The sequence below is a fragment of the Callithrix jacchus genome, chromosome 3 (genome assembly GCF_049354715.1).
Source record: "Callithrix jacchus isolate 240 chromosome 3, calJac240_pri, whole genome shotgun sequence".
Lineage (NCBI taxonomy): Eukaryota > Metazoa > Chordata > Mammalia > Primates > Cebidae > Callithrix > Callithrix jacchus.
The window spans coordinates 112762806-112776213 of record NC_133504.1 but is presented as its reverse complement, the minus strand read 5'-3'; the positions used below and the strand labels follow the sequence as shown (position 1 = coordinate 112776213).

The 13408-nt window shown below is 37.1% G+C and overlaps 1 protein-coding gene across 33 annotated transcripts in view; it reads right to left on the bottom strand.

Annotated features, from left to right (window-relative positions):
• WDFY3 (WD repeat and FYVE domain containing 3) overlaps positions 1 to 13408 on the bottom strand; it is a 301952-nt gene that overhangs the window by 229507 nt on the left and 59037 nt on the right. For 24 of the 33 annotated variants that reach the window (XM_035293366.3, XM_054253172.2, XM_054253171.2 and 21 more), the window contains one exon: positions 565 to 663. The exons of 5 other annotated variants lie outside the window; for them this stretch is intronic. The gene's annotated coding sequence lies outside the window, so the exon portion shown is untranslated. Of the gene's footprint in view, positions 1 to 564; positions 664 to 8146; positions 8278 to 10823; positions 10972 to 13408 lie in introns of all 33 variants that reach the window. 4 more of the 33 variants (XM_078366917.1, XM_078366923.1, XM_078366915.1 and 1 more) reach the window with 2 other exon arrangements.

Below are 13408 nucleotides of genomic sequence, written 5' to 3'. Positions count from 1 at the left end.
CAGATGTGTGCCCCTAAACAACATATCCAACACAAGAAGTAGTATACCAAATAACAAGCAGAAACCCTCAATTTCAAGGAATGTGAGGTTGTTTTCTATTTTTCCAAGTAGAAAACACTATAAGCATATTTATAAAACTAAAAAAAGCATTTTTAGCCATTAATAATTTTTTTTTTGAAATTTAATATATGCGTGGGGTTTAAAAGACCACACTGAAAAGAATACACAGTAAAAGTAAATATCCCACTACAGGGCTCCAGTTCCCCTCCCTAGAACTGTCATTACTAATTCCTTAAATATCTTTGTAAAGATATGTTAAATGGGTATAAGGATATAGGTGTACATATAATATATATCCTCCTTTAAATAGTCGATTAGAAACAGTTCTCAACATACATTTGAGACAGTACAGTAATCAAATTTATAATGGTAGCTCTATAAATCAAGTCAATATAAAAAGCCCTGTCTATACACAAGTAATTAACAGTCTTTAATTATCAGTAAATTCAGTGATAATAAAGATGAAAAACAAAATCCCACTAAATTTTCTTCCCAGACACTGACCTTTAGGGAATTCCTTGGGTAACAGGTTCTGAATGTGTGAGCACAATAGGGCCCATTCGCTTGAAGGTATTTCCTCAAGACTTGAAATCTGGGCTCCAACTAGAAAGGAGGGGAAAAAAATTATAAATTAGTCACTAATTATGGATATTTTCCTCAATATAAGTAGCCCAGGTCAACTATCTCATACATGAAGGCTTTTCAACTCTGGTTGGATACTGGAATCAACTAGGAAGTTTTAAAATATGCTCTGATGCCCAGAAGCCAACCGCTTCAAATCAGAATCTCTGGGGCTAGAGCCTAGGCAGGGATTTTATGGGTTTCCCAACTGATTCTAATATGTATCTGGGGTTGAGAACCACTGCTACAGAAATGCAAAATCAGATGGTATGGAGGTCACCCATAAACTTTTCAGCTTGTTACTAAATAATGTATGAGTATGGGAAATGCACTATTTATTTTATTTTTATTTTAACTGAAAAGCAAGATACAATAACTACTGCTTGAATGCAAAAAGCAGAAGTGAAATGAACAAATTTAATTCCTAACAATGACATTCACAAAACCTCTTTTATAGGGATTATAACCTATACCATATGAAAGAGCTTAAGCCAGCAGAGAAGTAAAACCCTAGTTCCTCAGTTGCATCAGACACATTTGAAGTGCTCAACAGCTATTATGTGTCTAGTGACTACTGTATTAGAGAGAGCCAATATAAAACATTTCAATTGTCACAGAAAGTTTTATTGGACAGTGCTGGCTTGGGGGTAAATAAACCCCTGAAACTTCATATTAAATTTGTGAACATACATATATTCTAGGAAGATAACCTATGACTTTTGTTTGATTCTCAAAGGAGATCATGTTCCATTGCCACACCAATGATTCAAGTGCCGGTGCCCAAGCCCACAGAAATTAGAAAAGATATTTTTTTTTCCCAAATAGTTACCACTTTTAAAAAAGCATATCATGTCAACAGGAGCACTTCCCACTCACAGGCATAGCCTTTCAACCACTGCATGAAGACTAGAGGGACTACTATTAGCACAAAATGTTCTTCCCACCTCCCTGGTGTTGTTATGGTCCTGGGGCTTCACTGCTTTTTCAGAAAAAAAAATAAAAATAAAAAATTAACAGTAAATCATAAGCAGAAAAATAGACCTCCTTTGCTTTATTCATCATCTCCAACTTCATTAAGCTATTGATATATCCAAGATGATCTACTTGCCCTTTAACCCCAAATCTCAGCTTTTTGTCGCAGAGAATCACAACAAAATGGAAAGTGAATCCTGCATCCCTCAGAAAAAAAACAAACACAACCTTTCATCTGTAGGATGCTGTTCCTAAAAAGAATTCCAAGGATACTTGGCTACTAACCTAAGATTTAACACCTAAGTTGCCATTAAAAAAACACTTATCACAAAACAGAGATATAATGTAGTAGGTGAGCTTCCCTTATGGATAAACAGTCTGGGTTTAGCTTCCACACTGAAAAGGTCTGGGTTTGGCACTGAAACAAAGTCTTCTAAAGAGACATCATGGTGTGATGAATACAGAGTATATCCAGCTATACTCAAATTCTAGGATACAATCAACTGTTTAGTTGATTTAAAAACTTAGCAACCCCGTCTCTAATCCTTTGCTCCTAATACATACTTTAAAAAAAAAAGGCAACCTCCCTAAAATGTTCAACTATATCTTAACTAATGCAAATAAAAAGTACTGGAAAAATGCTATGTATTTTATCTGTGAAGAAAAGATACATTCAAGCCAAAAGACCACACAAGAATATGAATAAAAGCAGAAGGTAAAATAGATCCTCAACGTAAAACCAAAGCCTGTCTTATAAATTAGGTGAGCTTGCTGTGTGAACTATACGTCATCTGAGTTCAATAACATCCCATGATTCAAACGTTACTAAGTACATTTTAAGTCAATAAACTAAAAGTTTGGCATTTTCTTATCAAAGTAAACATTTAATTATTATGTACTCATGATAAATTACAATCCCATTCCTAGGTATTTAGCATAAAACAGGGTACAGCCATGTACCAAAATCTAGCTCACCCGTTTTTGTAAATAAAGTTTTATTGGAATACATCCATATCCATTTACTTATGTATTGTCTACGACTGCTTTCACACTACAACAACAGAGTACTCACAACAGAGACCTAACAGCATAAAATACTTCATCTAGCCCCCTACAGAAAAGGGTTGCTGACCCTGGCGCTAAAGAAATGAAAACTGGGCCAAGTGTGGTGAGTCACACCTATAATCCCAACACTTTGAAAAGCTGAGGTGGGAGGATCACTTAAGGCCAGAAGTTCAAGACTAGCCTGGGCAACATAGTGAGATCCCATCTCCACACACACCAAAAAAAAAAAAAATTAGCCAGGTGCGGGGCATGCTTATAGTCCTAGTTACTCAAGAGACTGAGACAGGAGGATTGCTTGAGTCTAGGAGGTAGAGGCTGCATGCAAGGTGACTGTACCACTGTGCTCTAGCCTGGGTGACAAAGCAAGACCCTGTCTCAAAAAATGAGAAAGGAAGGAAGGAAGGAAGGAAGGAAGGAAGGGAGGGAGGGAGGGAGGGAGGGAGGGAGGGAGGGAGGGAGGGAGGGAGGGAAGGAAAGGAAGGAAAGAAAGAAAGAAAAAAGAAACAGAGAGAAAAAGAAAAAGAAAGAAAGAGAAATAAAATTAAAATTTATGTTCACATAAAAGTTAACAGCACCTCTATTCATTATGGCCAAAGAATGGAAACAACCCAAATGTCCTTCAGCAGGTAAATAGACACACATACTATATGCACCATATAACTCAAAAAAAGTAAAAGTTTTTTTTTCTTTTGAGTCAGGATCTTACTCAATCTCCCAGGCTAGAGTAGACTGGTACCATCATAGCTCACTGCACCTCAAACTCTTGGATTCAAGTGATCCTCCTGCCTCAGCTTCCCGAGTAGCTGGGATTATAGGCACAACATCACAATCAGCTAATTAAAAAAATTTTTTTTTTCCGTAAAAATGGAGTCTCATTATGATACCCAGGCTGGTCTCAAACTCCTGGCCTCAAGCGATCCTCCAAACATGCTGAGATTACAGGCATGAGCCACTGCAGCCAGACTGTGAATGAATGATTGATACATATAAAAACCTGGATGATTCTCAAAGTCATTATGCTGACTCAAACAAACCAGTCTCAAAAGATTACATATTGTGTAATTTCATTTATATGGTGTTCTTGAAAAAAACTATATTGATGAAGACAGACTGGTGGTTGCCAGGAGTTAGAGGTGAGAGAGATTGTGACTCTCAATCTGTCTCAAAGAACAGGACATTTTTTGGGTGATAAAACTGTCCTGTATCCTCATTGTGGTAGTAGTTATACTTATTAGCACACGTACCAAAATCCATAAAGCTGTATACCACAAAACGGTCAATTTTAGTTTCTAATAATTTAAAAAACAAACAATTTTGAAAACAGCATGATAGTTTCTGTGTTTATTTGTGCTTGATAACAGAATACATGAAGCTGGGTAGTTTACACATAATGGAAATGTATTTCCTCATGGATCTGTAGGCTGAGAAATCTAAGATCAAGGCATTGGCCAGTTCAGTTGTTTGGTGAGGGCTACTCTGTGCTTCCAAAATGGTGCCTTGTTGCTGCATCCTCTGAAGGGGAGGAGCATGTGTCTTCACATGGCAGAAGGCGAAAGGGCTAGAAACCTAATGCAGAAAGCCTCTTTTACAAGGGTCTTAATCCCATTCATAAGAAAGGGGCCTTCATGGTCTAATCATGTCCTACAGGCTCTACCTCTTAACACCATCTATGGTTTGAAAATTTCTCCTCTCCAAAACTCACACTGAAATTTAATGCTCCATTGTGGCAGTACTGAGAAGTGGGGCCTTTGAGAGATGACTGGCTCATGAGGAATCTGCTCTCATGAATGGACTAATCCGCTCATGGATTAAGGTTCTCACGGGGGTCAGTTGGTGGCTTTCGAAGAAGAGGAAGAGAGACCTGAGTTAGTACATTCAGCCCCCTACCATGTGATATCCTGTATCAACTCGGGACTCAGTAGAGAGTCCCTACCAGCAAGGAGGCCCCTACCAGAGGGAGTTTCTTGATCTTAGACTCTTCAGCCTCCATAAGTATAAGAAACAAATTCCTTTTCTTTTCAAATTACCCAGTTTTAGTTATTCTGTTATGAGCAACAGAAAACAGACTAAGACACCATAGCAATGGCCATTACATTTTAACACCTGAATTTTGGAGGGCACATATCTAAATCATAGTAGATTGTTTAATGAAAAACAATAAACTAACAAGAAAACAAGCTCTAAAAATTTAGGGCAAATAATTCGAGAGTTTTCCAGGGAAGATTAGATCCAAAAGTGTGATCTGGGTCACTATACTCCTGGGTTTTATTCCTGGCTTTATAATCCATTCACTACAGAACATTAAATGAATAACCCATCTCAGTATTTCCCTGTGATTTTTCTGCACACAGTCTGACAGATTGATATCTGAGAGTGAATATAAAGTCCTGAATGCAGTATTTCCCCTGTCAAATATGACATACTATATGAAGAAATACTGCAATTCAAGTTATCTCAGACTAGCACCATTCTGCTCTCCAGATTAACCATAAATATAAAGGCGTGGCTTATATCACAGTTGTCAGCCCTTTTCGCACACTCAGGTTTTCTCACTCTGCTGCTTTTGAAGCTCTTTCTCATCTCCAAGCTGTCAGGAAAATCTGGCATTACATTCCATACACATACTGAAAGACTGTGCCACATATGTTTTCGCACCCTACATGGTCTGCAATTTTCTTTAGGGAAACCAGATTTGCAGACTGCCCCTGAGAAATCTGTAAACTATCACCCTGAATTAATCAAAAGGTAAATTTAGTAAATACAAAATAATTATCTCAGAAAACAAGAGGTAGAATTTAGTGCTTTCACAGAATCAACAATAGAAACAATTTATAAATTAGTTATATGTTTTGTAAATCCAATAAAATTGTTTTTTTAAACCCAATAGGAAAAATAGGAGAAGATTAACATCTCTGGACCAGACTAAAAACCACTGACTAATTGCTTCCATTGTGTATAATTAACAGACCATGTCTCAAGTTAAACTATGAAAGAGGAAGAACTCAGGAGTGACCACTAATCTTCTGTATATAATTTTTACATGGTCATCAAAGAGAAGAAACTTTTTAAAAGGGCAAAATAAAATTTTCACCATGACAAAAAGCATATCCCAAAGTCCCTAGCATTTTGTGGTGATTTTAAATGTTAGCAAGTTCTTTTACATTCCCATGTTTAAAATGAAAAGCCTTTATCTCCACATCCCTTGAATGGGACTCATAAGTAAAATGTTGGGAGTGATACTATGTGACTTATAAGACTAGGTCATAAAAAGGATTGAAATTGCAGCTCTGCCATCAACACTAATTCCTCTCTTTTAGATTTAGTGTCAGGACTGGAGATAGCATATGTAAAGTCTTTGACTTGGTGCCAGAATATTAGAAACCTAACAAACAGCTTCTACCTAAGCATTTGTAGTCCTTAAGGTCTCCCTCAAGATGTGTTATTACTAGGATTTAAAAATGAAAGAGTAAATTATGTTGTTGAATGAATGTCACAAAGTACTAAAATCAAACCAAATCACAAAGAATATGAGGACTTTTAGAAAAAAAATATTTCTATTGATGTTGAACCAAATGAAATTGCCATTTCAGTCAGGTCAGAAAAAAAAGGGTATCAGTTTTTTCACAATTCAATCTAATACATATGGAATAAATGTTTTCCCTTTGATATTATCAAACATATTATCACATATTTCAAAGAAATGGAAACCTCAGGGAATATATAATCTAAATGTAAAAAGTTTAGAATATTTTCCATAGCAGAGCATATATGAAGAGAATATGTTTGTGTCACTGTTTTTATTTATAAAGGGGAGAGAGAGAAGAAAGGGAGAGACAGGGAGAGAGAAAGAAAAAGAGGAAAGGGAGAAAGGAAGAAAAAGAAAAAATTAGAAGCAGGTATCACAGATTCAAAGTAAACATTTTATCTTCACCTTCAAAATATTAAGACTGATTTTATAAATGAATATGAACAATTTAATATGCAATTAAATATTCTACATTAATAATCAACAGCATTAATACAAAGTATATTTAAAATTCTTTTTATTTGTATAAATAATTTTTATAATACCAAACTTTGCTATTTGATTTGAGACAGGGTCTCACTCTGTGGCACAGACTGGAGTGCAGTAGTGCAATCTCAGCTCACTGTAACCTCTGCCTCCCAGGCTCAAGCAATCCTTCCACTTTAGCCTCCCATGTAGCTAGGACTACAGGCCCACACCACCACACCCAGCTAACTTTTGTATTTTTTGTAGAGATCGGGTTTCTTCTTATTACCCACGCTGGTCTTGAACTCCTGGGTTCAAGTAATCTGCCTGCCTTGTCCTCCCAAAGTGCTGGGATTACAGGTGTGAGCCACTGTGTCCAGTCTTTTAATACTGTTTTAATTTATTCTCCTAATCATTAGATGTCAAAAATATTTCAAACCAAATCTCATCTTAGTTTCATCATTTAAAAAAAATAAACTTTGAAGGTAGCTGAGTTATGACAGACTGAGAAAAGCTGGTCAAAAACAGTATCTGAAATATCTGAACATTAAACAAAGAATCGGTTTCAAATATTTAAGACACCATGTTATACACACATATATTTATGGGATGTTTACCTCTATTTCTCTATCTCCTTATCTCCCCATCTATCTCCCTATCTGTCTGTCTGTCCATCCGCCTGCCAGCTATTGTCTAAATGTTTGTGTTCCCCCACCCCAAATTCATGTTAAAATTCAAACCCTCCCAATATGATGGTATTAGGAGGTTGGGCCTTTAGAAGGTGTTTAGGTCATGAGGGTGGAACTCTCATAAATTGATCAGTGCCCTTATAAAAGCTCCTTTGCCTCTTCCACATGTGAGGACACAGCAAGAAGGCCCTGTCTGTGAACCAGAAAGTGAGTCCTCACCAGACACTGAATCTGCTGGTGCCTTGATCTTGGACTTCTCAGCTTCTAGAACTGTGAGAAATAAATTTATTTATTTATTTATTTATTTATATTTTCATTTTCCTTTTTTTTGAGACGAGTCTCGCACTGTTGCCTGGGCTGGAGTGCAATGGCACAATCCTGCAGTGTGCGATCTCGGCTCACTGCAACCTCTGCCTCCCGGGTTCAAGTGATTCTGCTGCCTCAGCCTCCTGAGTAGCTAAGACTACAGGAGCACACAACCACGCCCAGCTAATTTTTGTATCTTTAGTAGAGAGAGGGTTTCACCATGTTGGCCAGGATGGTCTTAATCTCTTGACCTCATGATCTGCCTGCCTCGGCCTCACAAAGTACTGGGATTACAGGTGTGAGCCACCATGCTCGACCTATTTATTTGTTTATTTACTTGAGATGGAGTTTCACCCTTTTTACCCAGGCTAGAATGTAATGGTACAATCTTGGACTTCTCAGCCTCTAGAACTGTGAGAAATAAATTTATTTATTTATTTACCTATTTATTTATTTAAGATAAAGTTTCGCTCTTGTTGCCCAGGCTGGAGTGCAACGGCACAATCCTTGCTCACTGCAACCTCCACCTCCTGGGTTCACGCAATTCTCCTGCCTAGGCAAGACAGAGCAAGACTCCATCCAAAAAAGAAAGAAGGGAAGAAAAAAGAAAGTGAGACTCAGAGAGGTAAAATTCCAAGATCACACAGGTAGCAAAAAGCTTTGTTAGTCATTCATTCAACAAATATTAGACATGGTAGAGATGTTAACCTCTTTCTCATATATTACACTACCATCACTGCCAAAATTTTTGAAAAATAAATAAGAAAGCACATGTTGTAATATAAACTAATATAAAGAAAGCAAACTTCTGTGCTGCAGTTTTTGCAGGTGTTCTGTGCTGTGGTTTGTCTTACAAAGCAAGCAAAATGTGGCCCATGAAAGCAAACTCTAAAAGCTGGAGTTTCTAGGGCTGTCATCTCCCTACAAAGGCTCTTATCCACTCAACTTTAAATACCATCTGTCTGTCTCCTCCTAACTCTCTGAGCACTCTGACTGCCACTTGACATCTCCATTCGGTGTCTTACAGACATCACAAAGTAACATGTTCAAAAATAAGGCCAGGCGTGGTGGCTCACCTATAATCCCAGCACTTTGGGAGGCCAAAGTGGGCAGATAATTTGAGGTCAGAAGTTCGAGATCAACCTGGTCAACATGGTAAAACCTTGTCTCTACTAAAAATACACATATTAGCTGGCCATTGTGGTGAGCACCTGTAATCCCAGCTACTTGGGAGGCCAAGGCAGGAGAACCCAGGAGACGGAGGCTGCAGTGAGCGGAGATGGTGCCACTGCACTCTTGACTTCCCTTCTCACTGACCTCCAGCCTCATTTAAGAATACTGTCATTCACCCAACCACTCAAGCCAAAACCTGAATATTTTCCTTGCTTTCCTCCTCCATCACACTCTTCATATTAAGTCCCATTGGTTCTACCTACAGATTAGATCTCATCTATCCTTTTTAACCCCAACATTTTAGATCAAGCTGCCATTATCTTTCACCTGGACTACTACAATAGTCTTATTATTTTCCTGCTTTCTCTCCTTTGCAGACAAAGTGCTTTAGGGGTTGGGGGCAGGTAATAGAAACCATAGCATATAACTTTAAAACCCTTCAGTGGCTTTCAGTGTACTGAATAAAAGCCATACTCCTTCCCATGGCCCTTTAAAATTCTAGATTTCTGATTCCTTTCTACCTTGCAAACTTCATTCCACTCTCCCCCGGACATCTCCAGGCATGCTTTCAATTCCTCATATACCAACTGTTCACACTGCAGGGTCTTCCCTTCTTCCTGTAAATTCCTGGCAGGGATAATGCCTTCAATTCTCAGCTTCAAGGTCACCTCTTTGACAAGCCTTTTCTGGCAATGTAGAAGTACCTCTGCCTTCTCATGACCCTCTATCACCTCATCTTCATTTCTTCCATGGTCTGCGCTTAACATTATTGGAAGTATCTATTTATATATTTATCATCTAGCTGTCTACCAGTAGGCAGATCATGAACTCCAAGTAGACAGAGTATGTCTGTTTTCTTCACTTATATTTAGCACCTAGTAAAATGCCTGGCATGTAAATTTTTCTTGAATGAGCAAGTTAAGAATATTAGACTAAAAGAACTTTAATTTCTATACAATTTCAAGTGTTTTAAGCTACAAATTGAAAAGATAATTTATAATTTTCTCTCATGAAGTATATAAATACAACCCAGAGATAGATATGTTTCATTTCTTAAAGACCTATGACAAACCTCCAATCAGTGAATTTGTGTCAGATTCATTTTATAGGCAATACAGAATCTAAAAGATGACTTTCTTATTTTATTTTCAGAATCTAGGTGAAAAATCTGCAGTAAAATTATGAATAAGCAACAACTAGCCCAAGTAAATAATTACATTTATATGAAACATGTATAATATTTTAATAAAAGCATATTCTCAAAAAAATTTAACCACATTCATCCCTTGGTATCCACAAGAAATTGGCTCCAGGACCCCCATGAATACCAAAATCCTGCCATGCTCAAGTCCCTTATATAAAATAACATAGTATTTACATATAATCTATGCACATTCTCCTATATACTTTAAATCCAGCTTGTCTGACCTGTGGCCCATGGACTGCACATGGCCCAGAACAGCTTTGAATATGGCACAACACAAATTTGTAAACTTTCTTAAAACATTATGAGGTTTTTTTTTGTGATTTTTTCTTTAGCTCAGAAGCCATCATTAGCACTGCTATATTTTATATGCAGCCTAAGACAATTCTTCTCCCACTGTGGCCCAGGGAAGCCAAAAGATGGGAGACACCTGCAAATCATCTCTAGATTACTTATAATATCTAACACAATGTAAATCCTATGTAATTTCTGTTATACTGTATTTTCAAACATAAAATTGTTTATTTGTATATATGTATTTTTTATTGCGTTTTAGGTTTTGGGATACATGTTAAGAACATGCAGGATTGTTGCATAGGTACATATATGGCAATGTGGTTTGCTGCCTTCCTCCCCATCACCTATATCTGGCATTTCTCCCCATGCTATCCCTCCCCAACTCCCCACCCCCCACCGTCCCTCCCCTAGTTTCCCCCCAATCAAAACTACATTGAGATATCACCTCATGCCAGTTCAAATGGTGATCATTAAAAAAATCTGGAGACAACAGATGCTGAAGAGGATGTGGAGAAATAGGAACACTTTTACACTGTTGGGAGTGTAAATTAGTTCAACCATTGTGGAAGACAGTGTGGCGATTCCTCAAGAACCTAGAAATAGAAATTCCATTTACCCCAGCAATCCCATTACTGGGTATATATCCAAAGGATTATAAATCATTCTATTATAAGGACACATGCACACAAATGTTCATTGCAGAACTGTTTACAATAGCAAAGACTTGGAACCAACCCAAATGCCCATCAATGATAAACTGGACAGAGAAAATGTGGCACATATACACCATGGAATACTATGCAGCCATAGAAAACGATGAGTTCATGTCCTTTGTAGGGACATGGATGAATCTGGAAACCATCATTCTCAGCAAACTGACACAAGAACAGAAAATCAAACAATGCATGTTCTCACTCAGAGGCGGGTGCTGAACAATGAGAACACATGGACACAGGGAGGGGAGCATGACACACTGAGGTTTATTATCATTTTTAACATTTTTTTCCCAAATATTTTCTATTTATGGTTGGTTGATTATGTGGATGTGGAACCTGTGGATATGGAGGCCAAATGTATTTCCATTTGGACAAAAGTATTTTGTAAAGAGAGAAAATGACCTATTTTGGTCAGGTCCAAGGGAGAATCATACACTACTGTCCCATTGTGTGTTGGTTCTAAAATATATCTACAAATTCTATGATCCCCCTCTTTTCAAAGGTAGAGTCTAATTAATCTCCTCTTAATTATGGGTTATACTTAGTGACACATTTCTAAGGAACAGAACATGATGGAAGTGACTATGTGTGACCAGGTCATAAAAGACATTATGACTTCCTTCTTGCTCTCTCTCACAGATTACTGCCCTGAAAGAAGCAAAATTCCACATCATAAGGACACTCCAGCAACTCTGTGGAGGCGTACATATGAGTAGAAACCAAAGGTTTCTGCTGACAGCTAGAAAAAAATTGAGGTCTTCCTTCAACAGCCATGTATGTAAGCCATCCTGGAAAGGGATCCTCTCGCCCCAGTCAAGCCTATAGATAGCCCCAGCCATATCCTGACTACAACCTCATGAGAGATCCTAAGCCAGGGCCACCTAGTTGAACCACTCCTCAACACCTCAGCCACAGAAACTATGAGATAGCAAATGCCTGTTTTTTTTAAGCTACTTAATTTGAATCTGCAATAAGTAATCTACATTTGTTCAACCAATCATAATTGATCTGTGCCTACTATGGCCCAGTCACTGTCCGAAGCCCTACAGACACAGAGAACAAATAAGACTTACAATCTTAGAGCGATAAGGGCATATATAAGAGCACAGACATAAGTAGTACAGCAATACAGCGTTAAGTGCTCTTAAACATATAAATAGTTCATGGGGTAGAATAAACTAAAATGAACTTTAAAAGGTTAAAATTATGCTTTCTTAGAAATTTTTACCTTTAATTTTGTAGAGACAGTGAGACCCCTGTCTCTACAAAAACTTAAAATCTGAAGGAACACAAGATTAATTAGATACCTGTAACATAAAAAGAACCTAAATATAGTCATTCATATCTGGCCTAGGAGTCTGTCATTGCTAGCTCCTTAGGGAAAATAATCCTTACAAAATACCAAAATTTTATTTTATAAAATTTCTGAAGATTTTCAGTAAGTAGATAGCTTCTGGAACTAAATAAAAATAGCATTTAACATAAAATTAAAAAATAATTTACTAGATTACATGACTAATTGGTATTTCTCATTATAACATTCTTTCTGCAAGCAAGACAAATATTTCCCTTTCTGTCTTATGCTTTTGTCTCTAATCCTCAAATTTCCAAAGAAAGTTACAATATGAATTAAATAACCAATAATTTTCTTGCTTTAACATTTTTTTCCTAGTATAAATCTATCGGTATTTATATTTAATAAATATTTAATATTTGCCATTCTTTTTGGTGTTCTGCCAACTATAAACCATTAAGAGCAAAATTTAAAGACATACAGTCAGTCCTCTGCATCTGTGGGTTCCACACTGTAGATTCAGCCAACTGCAGATCAAAAATATTCAGAAAAAAAAAACTGCATCTGTACTAAACATGTACATATTTTTTCTTGTCATTATTCCTAAACAATACAGGATAACAACTATTTACATGCCACTGACACTGTATTAGGTATTATAAGTAATCTAAAAATGATTTATAGTATATGGGAGGATATGCACAGGTTATGTGAAAACCTATGCCATTACATATCAGGGACTTACTTGAGCATCTACAGATTTTGGTGCTCAAGGAAGGTTCTGGAATCAGTCCTCCACAGATACAAGGGATGAACGTATATTAGAAACATTTTTAAAGGCGCACATTAATGGTAATAAAATAGCCAATTAAAAATAAAATATTTAATACAGTAATCAAAACAGCATGGTACTGGCATAAGGATGGGCATATGGACCAACAGAATGAAATACAGAGCCCAGAAAAAAAAAGTCACATATATGGCCAAATGATTTTCAACAAGGGAGCCAAGACTATTCAA